Source organism: Egretta garzetta, unplaced genomic scaffold, assembly GCF_000687185.1.
Source record: "Egretta garzetta isolate BGI_Z169 unplaced genomic scaffold, ASM68718v1 scaffold189, whole genome shotgun sequence".
Taxonomy (NCBI): domain Eukaryota; kingdom Metazoa; phylum Chordata; class Aves; order Pelecaniformes; family Ardeidae; genus Egretta; species Egretta garzetta.
Window position 1 is genome coordinate 374,575 of NW_009260687.1, and position 12,998 is coordinate 387,572.

At 35.4% G+C, this 12,998-nt stretch overlaps 1 non-coding gene across 1 annotated transcript; it reads right to left on the reverse strand.

Moving 5' to 3' along the window:
* Window positions 1-12,013: 12,013 nt before the first annotated feature.
* Window positions 12,014-12,087, reverse strand: TRNAI-AAU. Its single transcript has one exon. It is a non-coding gene; the product is annotated as a tRNA-Ile (tRNA).
* Between the last annotated feature and the right edge of the window lie 911 nt (window positions 12,088-12,998).

Consider the following 12,998-nt stretch of genomic DNA (forward strand, 5'->3'; position numbering starts at 1 on the left):
CTACCCATTGGCCTTTGAATTTATTTTGTTTCCACAACCTCACCTGTTGCTCAAGCTACTTCCTTTTTAGGGTCCTCTTTTCTGGAGTTTTCTGAAATGAGGTTGGAGGATGGGAGGGTTTTGTATACAGTTTAAACTTCAGCCATCAGGTTTACATGTAGTTAGTGCTTCTAGTCGTTTGCACTTATAAAATCTGTAAATTGGAATTCTCTGGAGTTAATGTGTTTCCTTTACTAGGTGCAAAGAGTGGCCGACAGAAATAAAAGGCAGCTTAATGTTCTGCACGTGCATTAAGAAATATTTCGCCCAGAGACAGAGAAGTACCTCTTCCATCCCCTTACCCTCCAAGCAGCATTCATTCATGACAACAAATTACTGAATATGAGATGGCCAGATTGTAGATACATAGTTGAAAGCCTATAAACCACATATTTCTCAGTGAGATTAATCAGTAGAGTATCCATTTAAATGGATGTAATAGTGCTCTAAAAGAAGAAGGTGGATTTAGTTCAACTGAGTCAATATTGTTTCTTTGGAAGCATTTGCAAAGCGTGTGATTATCTCTCTAGAAAGCTGAAATAAGGGTCTTTATAATCACTGTCCATCAGCCTGACTCTTTCCAGTAGACTCCTTAAGATTATGAAAACTCGCAAAGTATAGGCCTTTTTAACTGCATTTCTACAGAGTGCTTTCACAGATTATGTGACATTACAATGCAGAAGGCAGTGTTTAAAAAAAAAAGATGACGACATTTCTGCAGAAGAAATCATGGGTAAAATTTAAGATATTCAGTTCTTTTCCCATAATAAAATATATAGGTCTGACTTGCTCTTTTATGATTTTCTGCAAGTGTACATTTGCTGAATTCAGTCTAGTACTTGTGTAAAGTTAGTGTAAAAAATGAAGGATCATAGTATTTTTAATTTCTGATCTGCTAAGTTGCTTTCCATCCTTCAGCCGAATTTAGATGGTTTGTCAGCTGAATCTGCATTTTTAGTTGCAGCGGCAGATGTAATGAGAGCTATTACTGCCTCTCAGATGTGACAGCCATCAGCTCTCAATCCTCTAGTGTGCTTATTGTATACTGATTATGAAGTAAGTAAAGCAAATGAAAAGGACACTGCTAAGGTTTTTGGCTTGAACATTTCTATTTAGAAGGTCAATTCTTGCCTGATATTCAACATCAAGCATATGGTCCAGACAATTCCCTACAGATTTTCTTGACACTGTTAGAAATATATGGTAGGCAGGTTCTTTTATACAAAGCTAGGACATCTGTTAATGCTGTTCTACATTCGTGTACTCCTAAACCAACAAATCAGAAGGGAGCACTGTGATCAGGTCATAGGGCAACCCTAAATTAAATTGTAATTAATTAATTTGAACTGCAGTGAATGAATAAGGGCAAAAATCCTCTCATCCCCATCTGTGTTCCTATAGGACATCCATGCTGCATGGAGGTAGTTTTGATTAATATGTGCAATTAATTGCATGTAGGAAGAAGGGGTCTAGAAAGAAATATCATGATAGATTAAAACTTTTTTTTTTCTTTTTCTGTTCTTTCAATAGGCATAAGAAAGTTCTGTATTGCCAGTTCCTACTAATAACATTTTGTTTTTAAATAGAAAAGCAGGAAATAGTCTTTCTTCAATAAAGTGACAAAGTGAGCTAATACGTTAAGGAAATCTCAAAGAAATTTTCATTAAAAATGCCATTTCAGATTAAATGAATATAATATGATACTACACAGCTGGGATATAAGAGTTTTACTAAGGAAAAAATATTTTAAATAAAATAACATACCGTTACATAATGTGTCTGTATCAGTGCACTTGCTCAGGCATACAAGCATATGTGAAGTACTGAAAAACAAAGCAAACCAAACAACTGGAAATATTTAATACACTTTTTAGTAACAAAGTTACAGTTGTCTTGATAACCTGTGAGAATTTTGCCCATGGTCCCTCTCAGATTCTCAGCCATCACTAGCGTGGTGGATAGGCACGAAGTAGTTTTCAGTATGAAGAAAAAGATCTAGTAGTAACTACTTTATAGGTGCTCTTGAAGCCTGCTGACTCATTTAAAACATCACTCTCTGTATGCTTGACTTCTATTATTACTTATTCTCCATTATTCTAAATCAAGTAGTTTGGCAGAAAGTGAAGAGTCAATCACTTTAAAAAAAAACTGACAGTCTTATTTTGCTAAGAGTTTCCCCTTATTTCAGCAGAAATTGAGAGAATGCTTGTGCAATACTGCCATTAACAAGATAACCAGTCTTACTTGAAAAGCAAGCATAAAACATCAATAATTATCAATTTTGAAAAAAGACACTATTATTCACAAAGAGGCAGGAAATAATTAAAGACCTGATGAAAAAAAAAAAAGTCTAAGCTTCTTGACATAGTTCACCTAGACTTTGCACTGTGTTCCAACATCTTCATATTCTTCAGGCTGGATTCTGGCTCTAACTTCCCACCTGTAAAATCCCATTTTCAACTCTCTCTATGAAATGAAAATAACTGATGATATAAAGCCAAGAGAAAGAAATATGCTTCAGTGTCCCTTTAGGATGTGGGGGATATGTGCTAAACACTGTGACACTGTATGTCTTAGAGACAGTAGAATCCCACACTTATGATGGTATTGTTAAATAAAGGAGGGCTGGGGACTGGTCCTTGCTCCGAACCCAAAGGACAGCAAGCTGGTTTGCACCTACACTGCTGAGGAGCGGGCTTTTCTGTGGCGTACTTGTTTTGAAGAGAGCTCTTTAGGATAGCTCTGACAGCGAGCTGACAGTTAAATATTATGTGTAAGGAATTCAGTTTAGGCATCCTAAGAAGCCATGTCTGTGGTTAATTTTGGGCATGACCTAGAAAAGAAAATTACAGCTATAGTAGGATTTCTACTGGACTGTGCTTGGTACAAAAATGTGATTCAGACTGAAGCCGAGTCAAGACCAGTATTTCTAACTGGAGTGTTATTAGCTGCCACTTGATATAAGAGAGCCTGGAATATTGTGTTTTATAGGGAAAAAAAAAATCTCTTCCAAGGTATATTCTGATCAAGTTCTTCAAAAGCTTGTTTATATATTTCATTTACAGGGATGAACATTGGATCAAATCCCTAAGAGTGTGATTTCTGAGCTCACCCACTATTCAACCTTAATATTTGGTGCCAAATTGCTTCTTTAAGTAATCTGTTAAATGAGTGTGACTTTTATCGGGTAATTTATTCTCTTGGATTTGAAATTGAAGTTTGGCAATAATATCCCTAAATGGAAACTGGAAAATATTAGAATTGACAGTTAAAAATTATTATAAATTCTTTACGTTTTGCTGACATTGAATTCCTACTAAATATTTCAGTATCTTAAAATTGGCTAACCCACTTAACATTTTACTTTACACATTATGTGGATTCACAGAACAGTGCTTATATACAATTGAAGTAGGTACCACAGAAAATGGCAGGTTGAAGAGACTAATAAGATTATGTTTGATTTTCTCCAAATATAACTTCCTTTGTTGTGCTAAATAGCACTTTGACAAACAACATATTTGACTGTCAAAGTGTCTCTTGTTATTTTGAAATAATTATAAAAGGAAATCAATATTGTGAATATTCTGAACCATTCAGATGATTTCATATTGATATTGCTTCCCTCAAGAACTGGAAGCCACTTTCCAAATACGTTCATGTTTTAAAAAAGAACAGATTTTCTATGTAAATTAATATCTAGTTCCATATTCTGCAGAATTTTAAGTGGCTGAAATTGCTTATTCACTGCTGGCACGTTGTAAAGAGGAGAAAGTCGCATGGGAATTCTTGAGTAAATCATAAAATATATTTCAGTAAAAGTTTGCTGAAAATGTGAGAAATGTATTTTCCACATTAACTAAATTTTATTCTTTTATGTATTGCAATAGAGGTGATAAGTTTAGAAATGACTTGCTTTCTTGTATGGGAAATCTCGGATGTAAATCTCATTGCAATGATTTACAATCATGCGGAGGTGGCAGTCTGCAACTTTGAAACAACATAATTCAGTGTAGATGAATGACAACTCCACTTGGATGGACAGCTATGTAAAACAGAGCCTGTCACTGTTCTCTAACACTGAGGCCAGTCTGAATGTCTTCATGATACTTGACTGTGGGTTTCCTCCAGGACATATGTGGTGACCCTAAGGCATAAGAGCAATTGTGTGTGCATGTTACTTGGGAGTGTCTGCACTAAGGAGAAGCTGTGCCTTAGCCCAATACTTGCTGGAATAGTGTTAAAGGGCTACAGAGGATGGAGGGAGTAGAAATTGATGCAGTCTTGTCCATACCACCTTTTCAAAGAAGTAGTTATAAAGGTCCAAAATGAGCCAGGAACTGTGTTCTTCACATGGAATACGCCTATACTATTAAATAAGGTCGTCTGACCTTAAAAACAAGTTGCACAGCTTGTGTCTATGTTGATCAAACAGGGTGGCCATAACAAAGTTATCTATTAGGAATAATCTGTTACATGCAGATTTTTGTCTTGGCTGACCATTGGTTCAAGACCACAAGTTTACAACAGGCTAAAATTGGATGAAGAGCAATGCCAAGCATTTAACAGTATGGAAATTACATACCAGCGCTAAAAGCAGTGGCTTGTCCCTGTTTCATTTATAAATATATCCATAGAAACCAGGGGTAAAGTTTAATGTAAACTTTAATGCATCCACATTTACACAACAGCGAGTGCTAAACCCTTCCACACAATTTCAGTCACATACCTGAAAGGTCATCAACAGTGAAGTCAGACTGATCCCTGTCAGTGTGGGCTTTAGACAGGCTGGCATAGACAGTGAGATCAGGTGGACCTACTTTAGTTAAGTATACACAGTTAGAATGAATCTAGGCTTCTGTGAATTTTCTTAGTCTATTTTAGGGTAAAATCAAACATATGAGTTTTCAGAGGCAATTTAAACTTTCCGTTTTTGACCTAGCTGTTAGCAGGATCAGATGTACTCAGTCACTGTGGCTGGAAGTCATCTAACCAAATGTGGATATCAAAATATGAGCTAAGCATTTTAAATTTTTTTGTAAACAGCAGAGATGAAAAGGCACTGCGTGCTCATTTCAACTGTCTAAACATAGACATCTTGGGCCATTTTAGAGCTTTAGGATGTCTATTTGCATAGGGCTGGCATATGTCAAAAGAAGCCTGTTACAAGTTGCAACCTTTAGAAGTAGCAGGTGGTGATGAGATAGAATATTTTAGTATATCTGAAGTGGCATTAGATACTTAAGATTAGGAACTGACTGTGACCTTCCTGCACAAAATTAATCTGGTATATTTAGATTAGAATGTTACATTAGCCATTGGATTCAAATCCATATTAGAATGATATGTGTTTGCTTGTTTAGCTGTACCTGTTTGGTCAGATGAAACCTGGGTTTCACAAAAATGACTGCTGTGTGACACTTAGGGAATGACCACCCTAACTTTCTAAATTGTCTTTGTAGACTAACTTTAAGTAAAAGTTACCAGGTTTTCATAGATGTCTGTGGTAATTTTTTTTTTTTATCATTATTTTATAAAGGAGTTACTGGGAATGATTCCATTATTTCTGAAGCTCTGGCAAAAGCTAATTGTTTTATTGACTTCATTGCATCTAGATTTTGGACTCGAGTCTGGTATTGCAAAGCTAAGTAAAAGTCAAATTAAGACTTACAACGCCGAAAGGATTCATTAATGAAACTTCTTATTAATACTGTTCCTGTATCACCATAAACTGATTTCAGAGGGATTTTGCTTGAATAAAGGTGCCAGGCCAGGGACATCTTGCCATCTTATAGTTTTTATGCTGTTGTGAAGTACTATAATGAGCTATACTGTAGTATATTCTCACTAGACAAAAGAAAAATAAGCAACCCAAAACTTTCTGTACAGAAAATATTCTTGATTCTGTCCCCATTCTCCTTATTTTATTCAGAGTACTTTCAGATTCTGAGTACTTTGAGATATATCTACTTTTTTTTTAAATGAAATTTTCCAACGTAAAGATTGCAAGATTGCAAATAATAGGCTATCATTTTTTTTATTATCACATTTGTGTGCTTTACCTTCTCTGTAGTTATTTAAATTGAGGGTCATTTTATTTGAATCTGAGTGAGAGTAAAAGGGCTAACTCCTCCTGCCAAGAAACAAATTAGCTTTTTACATTGTTTAATAACTGCATCCAGTTCCAAATGCCACCAAACAGCTATTACACAGCAAGCCCCTTGAACAAAAACTCAATGATGCGTAACACACTCGATTAGATGTATTCTTTCCTGAAAGGGCCATTATTCTTAGTAGGCATATTTCATTACTGTTAATCTGAGTCTACGTCTATGCATCTATAACCTAATAACTCCATCTGAATTGTCTAATGTTATCTAGCTAATCTTAGGATAAGTATTCTCACATTTGAGGTTTGTCTTGGGACATTTTTGAGCCTGAAGAACTGTACTGTGTTCTCTGTTGCTGTTTCTTAAAACTAAAATCAATTGCACCTAGGAAGGAATAGGTTTTACTATTTTAATGCCTACTTTATTTTTCTCTTCAGTTGAAACAAACCAGTATTCTCAGCAGTTTCCAAGAAAATGCATAATTTTCAATTACTGCTTAGTATTGGTTTCTGTGCCTGGATTACTGAATGCCTTTTTCTTTAGTTAGTCTTTGCCATTTGCGAAGAGTAACATAGGTATATTATTATGAGGACCTAATCTGATGTGTGTTGCTTGTCTACATGTATTAATAAACAATATCAATAAAATATGCTTTCTAAAACAATATCAGATTGAATGAATTATTTTTCTGCTGACAATATCAATTCCTCAGTTGAGGACGATTTGCTAGTTTTATTAGAACCTGGATTTAAATATATTTCTTGATTTGTTAATGAGCAAATATAGAAAAATGTCTGCAGTTAATTTTATCGAGCTAACCAATTTACATCCTTGTATTTTACAACTCCGTAAGACACTCTTATTAGCAATTAAAAAGTTATACATTGTTATAAAGCAGTCACATAAAGTTTGCTTTAAAAAGTAATTTGGCATTATATGAAATTTATTACATTTTTCTCACATTACAATTTTGATAAATTAATTTAGAACCTTATAAAAGTATATCTTCTATGTAATAATTTCTTTGGGAAATAATGGACTAAGAGTAGAGTAAGGTAGACTACAGCATTGAAAGGACATCTAATAGCTCTTCTCATATAGTAGACTATGCACATTATATGATTTTTGGAAGGCATGCATGTACATGTCAGGATTCATGTGGCTGCTGGTATAGTACAGACTTTCCTTTTTTGCATTATCTTCAACTTCAAAACAGATCAAATTCAGCATGTTAGTAGAGTGCTTGTTGTGAAAGTGAGCGACTGTTGTGATTTTTCACTTCTCTGGAAACCTTTAACTGCTTTAGTAGTCCAGTCACCAAATAGCCCTTATGCGCCAGCATGCACTGAGAGGTGAAATCTGAATATTTATGTAGATTGGTAGAAAATGTCACCGCTAGAGAGAACTGTAATTTAAAATGGCATCTTAGTCACATGTTTCTTTAGTCTTCACATTTAGTTTGGGAGCTGGGGGGAAGGCGTATTGGTTCTAAATTAATTTTTATAACCTTCCTTCTAGGTTTGATTTTTAATTTTCATTAGTTGAAAAACTGTTACAGTCAGTTCATCTCATTTTCTTTAGTTGTTCAGAAAAAAAACCAACCATAAAATAAATAAATAAATAAGCTGTTTAGTCTTCTATAAATAATATGTATAGAGAGACTACAATCTTTAAAAGGTCAGTAAAGTTGATCTAGATAGACAACTATCTTAGGATGGAGGTGCCTATGTCTATCTGACTTAGGTGAAAATCTGAGGGCTTTTATTCGGTTGCTTAAGAATAGTTGTCTAGTGTATAGATGGCTAGTCTTGTGTTGTATTTGCCAGTTCTGCCAACTGTAATAGTATCTCCACAGTCGGGCAGTCATAACAAAAGACGGAGGGGAACCATGCATCTTTCCAAACAGACTCCTGGATGCCAAACTATGTATCTTACAGCTCTTCAGTGGCGCTAGATACCAACAATTATTCATCTGAAGTGATCCCCTAATGTCAGCTAATTTGAAATCTTCTTGCTATAATTAAAAATATTTATACTGAGATTTGGTGTCCTACTATGCCTCAGGTTTATATACATATAATGAAAGACGATCTTTTCTCCAAAATAAAACAATTGAAAGCATAAACAGAAAGACAAATGCCAAAGTATAGGGTATGTTCTGTTTTCAGCCAATCTTGAAAATTAAAATGAAAGTTCCTAACCTGAGCATTGTGACTGGCATGATGTTAAAATTCAAAATGAGTAATTGAGACCATCTTCTCCCCAAACTTGTACTATCAGTGAAAATAACAGCCAGACCCATGTAAAAAACCTGTAGGATGTCTGAACACTTGCCCAAAAGACACAGATACAGATAACAAGTTTAATATCAGACATCAGTTTAACAAAAGAGTGGTCACTGAGGCTACGATAAACACTAGATTTCCATGATTGAAAAAGGAAAACACTCCATATTCTTAAAAACAAACAAACAAACAAACAAAACTGTATTCCAAAGAAGATTTCAATCCACAGTTTCCACTTTATAGTTCATTAGGCCAACAGTGCTGCACAAGGAACTTAAACTCATTTTAAAGCTTAATGAAAAACATAAAGAATATCATGTAATGTATTAAAATCATAGCTGTGTGCTTTTTAATGTCATTCTAAGGATGATGTTTTTAGGTCATATTGCCAATTACAGTGCGATTTTTTGTAGCATGAACTGTGTTTTCTTAAAAATATTGACTTGGAGACTTTTATTTGCATTTACATGAAACTTCCATTGCAACAGTGGTATATGTGGTATATGGAAAAGTAAACTAGAAAAATAGGTATAGAGTTAAGACAGTTAATTGAGGAGTTAAATTAAATAGTTATATACAAGTACATTAGGAAATATGTATGTGTTTTTCTATGTCTCAAGCCTAATTCAATGAGAAGAGAAAGTCTGAGATCTATGCAGCCAGCCAGGTTCCTGCGAAGAGCAGGCTAGACTCAAAGCACCCTGGAGTTAGCTGACCTTTTGGGAAACCTATAAAATATGCAAGGAAAAGGCTAGAATCTAACACTCTGAGTATTCAAAACAGTCTTCTCACATGTATCTTATGAAATATTTTGTAATAAGCAATATGTAAAACAAATTGTTTCTGCTAAGGCGTGGAGGGAGCAAAAACCAGGGAAGTGCTGGAAGTCAGTCTTAACAGAATACAAGTGTTTTAAGCTACTGTAGGATGATTTGTCTACATTGTGAACTAGAATAATTTTATAGGAACATGGTAAAACTTTGTCAAAGCTCTAATTCTTGATTAAGTATGTATGTCAAGTGCTTTTAACTTGCATGTTATTTCTAGAATAACATCATTTGGCAGACACTAAGGACCTCATTCTAAAACTGTTTTATCAGTTGGTTCTTATGTAAGAGTTCCCAAAGATAATATGTAAGCCAGTTTCAGAGCTCTCCTTAGTGTCAAGAATGAAGTTTGGGAGAAGGTTTACAAGATGCAGAAAGGCAGCAAAATTATAATGAACAACGCAATAAAACACAGTGGTTTACATGTGCCTTCTGTTACAAAACAAACAAATAAATAAAATACAACAAATTAAATACAAACTAAGACCTGTACAATTACTGTAAGCTCTTCCAGTGCCTTTTCCACATGCTTCCTAGTTCTATAGAACTAGGACTTCTCAGATTAGGCTGTGTTTAACATTTCAACATGTGCATGTTTGATGCAACGATTAGGCTACTTGTGTGAATCTCCACACAAGAGGATGTGTGAGTTTCATAGTCTTTACAGAGCTTAACTGCAGTGTTTCACATGCCTAATTTCTTCTTCCTTTTCATACAAACTGGATTCTTGCCAACTCTACTAACTCAGACTTATGAGCAAATAATACAATAAAACCAAGATATCTGTGAGAATTACAAGTTTTAGTAATTTTTTTAGTCCAAGTGATGTTGTTACTGAATGTAATAAAAAATAATATTATAAATATTTCTTTTGGCTCTTGACTACATGATCTACTGTTGTCTTCCAGACATATTCGGAAGTATTTGTTCTGAGGAGGTAGGTAGATGGGTGCTTTTATCTTCCTCTAGTTCAGTTATGAAACAAATTTAAGTAGGCAGACCACCTGAACGTTGTCTCAGTTCTACCGAAAACATAAAAGTAGAGGTATAAATGGTTAGCCATTACATAACTCACAGAGGAAAAGGGAAATCTTTATCCACCTAAGTGATGTAATGACTAGGCTTTATATTATTTCCAGGGGAACTTTATCCATCATTCCTGTTGAAGTCTGTGGAGCCAAAAAAGTTAGAAAGAAAGAAGACATAAATGAACCCGCATCCAACTAATCTAGGGAACCGAGACTAAGATCCCTGAACTGCTGTTTTGGTTTTACTGTGTTATTTTAAAACCTCTAATAAACTAATGTAAAAAGCAGATAGACATCTGAAATATTAATTATCTTCCTCATAGGTAAGTCCCCACTACATTTCACTTAATATTACACAACAGTTGCATACCAAGAACTGTTGAAAGATGAGACAATTATTTTTCTTGAAGACCATACATTCATTTTAAAAAAATTAAAAACCTCAAAAAAATGAGATGGGAATAAGAAATGCAACAAGCTGGCAAAGATCACAGCTCAGGACAGTGGCAAAATGTTGCCTAGAACAGGGATTGCAGACCCTCATCTCGACTGGGAAACCAAAGGAAGAAACATGACACTTTGACCTCATCATATTGCACATAGCATCAGAAGATTCTGAAAGAAGGCTTCCACTCCTTTTAAGCACTAATTTTACACCCATAGCTATCCTTTGGTTTGCATTAATTCTTTTTCTATTACCTTTCTATCATCAGAGGAATTGTTTCTTGTCTCTTGCAGAACATCAATTATTAAATATGTCTTAGAAAGAGCATGCTTGTGTTCAGTCCATATAGTAAATGAAATGAGGTTTTCCCACTGTTTGCCAATAAATATTAATTTACAATACAAAAAGGAGAAAAAAAAAGTCTCCTCCCTAAATTACTTTGTGTCAAATTAAGCAAAATTTTAAAACTGAACCAGATACAAAAACAAAACTTAAATGAGTTCAAGAATAGCAGCTGCCTTTTTGCATAAAATTTTTTAGAACAAGGAAAAAAATTTAACTCACCTTAATTTTTATTGGGCCAACCCCTCACATTTACATTGCTCTTTTATCCATAACAGCCTTCTGCATGTCACTTGTGACACTTGTTTTTCTCTACTTGCTTCTCAGTTACCACTACAGTAAAACATACACCTGCCACAGCTTTCATCCTCCAGAATTTCACTTTGTACCCCTGACTAATATATTTCTTATGTATGTGCTAAAAGAAACAATATCAAAGATATTTAGAAACGCTTCAGGTTATTCACTGATGTAAGGACCATGTTTTGCATTGTGTTAGGAAGATTAAGATCATAGAATCATGGAATGTTTTGGGTTGGAAGGGACCCCTAGAGGTCATCTAGTCCAACCCCCCTGCAGGAGCAGGGACACCGCTAACTAGATCAGATTGCTCAGAGCCCTGTCCAACCTAGCTTTGAATGGTTCCAGGGATGGGGCCTCCACTACCTCTCTGGGCAACCTGTTCCAGTGTTTCACTACCCTCATGGTAAAGAATTTCTTCCTTATCTCCGGTGTAAACCTACCCCATTTTAGTTTAAAACCATTACCCTTCTCCTGTCACAGCTGACCCTACTGAAAAGGTTGTCCCCATCTTTCCTATAGGCCCCTTTAAGTACTGGAAGGCTGCAATCACGTCTGCCTGTAGCTTTCTCTTCTCCAGGCTGAACAACCCCAACTCTCCCAGCCCTCAGATAATTTTTGTAGCCCTAAAACTAACTGGCCCGTACGGGGATCGAACCCGCGACCTTGGCGTTATTAGCACCATGCTCTAACCAACTGAGCTAACCGGCCTGCCACAGCACACCATAACACAATGTTTAATTTTTTATAATTATAACAGCAAAAAAGATATCTGTAGGGAATTCATAAAACTGAAAGTATAAGGTTTTCACTAAAAGAATGAAAATTTTCCAAACAAGACACACAGCCCAGCCTCTCTTAGCCTCTGTATTTCTAAATTAACAGAGTGCCAATATACAGGTCTTTCACTTGTCAGTCCAATGCAGGTTTTAGTTTTTTGGCTTACACAATGAGAGCTATTGGCCTGCCCCACACAATTTTAGAAGTTAAAGTATACAAGGCAAGAAATAGCCAAATCTGGGTTTGTAATTGTCAAAAGGAAAAGTGACGGAAATTCAAAGTCAAGGCAAAACCGTGAATTTGGAATTATTTTTAGCTACATAGATTTTTGGCAGAAGAAAATGAACCAACCAGCCAAGCCCTCACTACCTGAATTTAAAAAAAACATAAGCCATCTAACACACACCAATCCTGAGAAAGGAACAGGTCACAGCAGTTGTATCTGAGTGTGAGGGTGCCTAATGGGCCAACTGCTCCCCTTGGGAAGATATGAAATGGACATGTGATCGCAGCCTGGTGTTTAAAAGGCAGAGATACATGCCACCATTGACACTGATAATAAATATTTATACTTAAGGGAAGGGGGAAAGGCTCAGATATCAATGTAGAGGGTGCTGTTTAAAACTTTGTATAGGACTAGTCAAAGGCTTGTTCATGTCCTTAAGTATACAAAATTTGGGTAGGACCATTGACATCAGTAGAACTACTTGGAGTGTAAGAAATTAATTGTATGTGTGTGTAAGTAAGACCAAGACTTTATTTAGCAGGGAAAGCATTACGAGAAAGCTTTCACTGTAGATGCATGTGTACTTTTAAAATTGTTAGTGAGAGGGCATGATTTT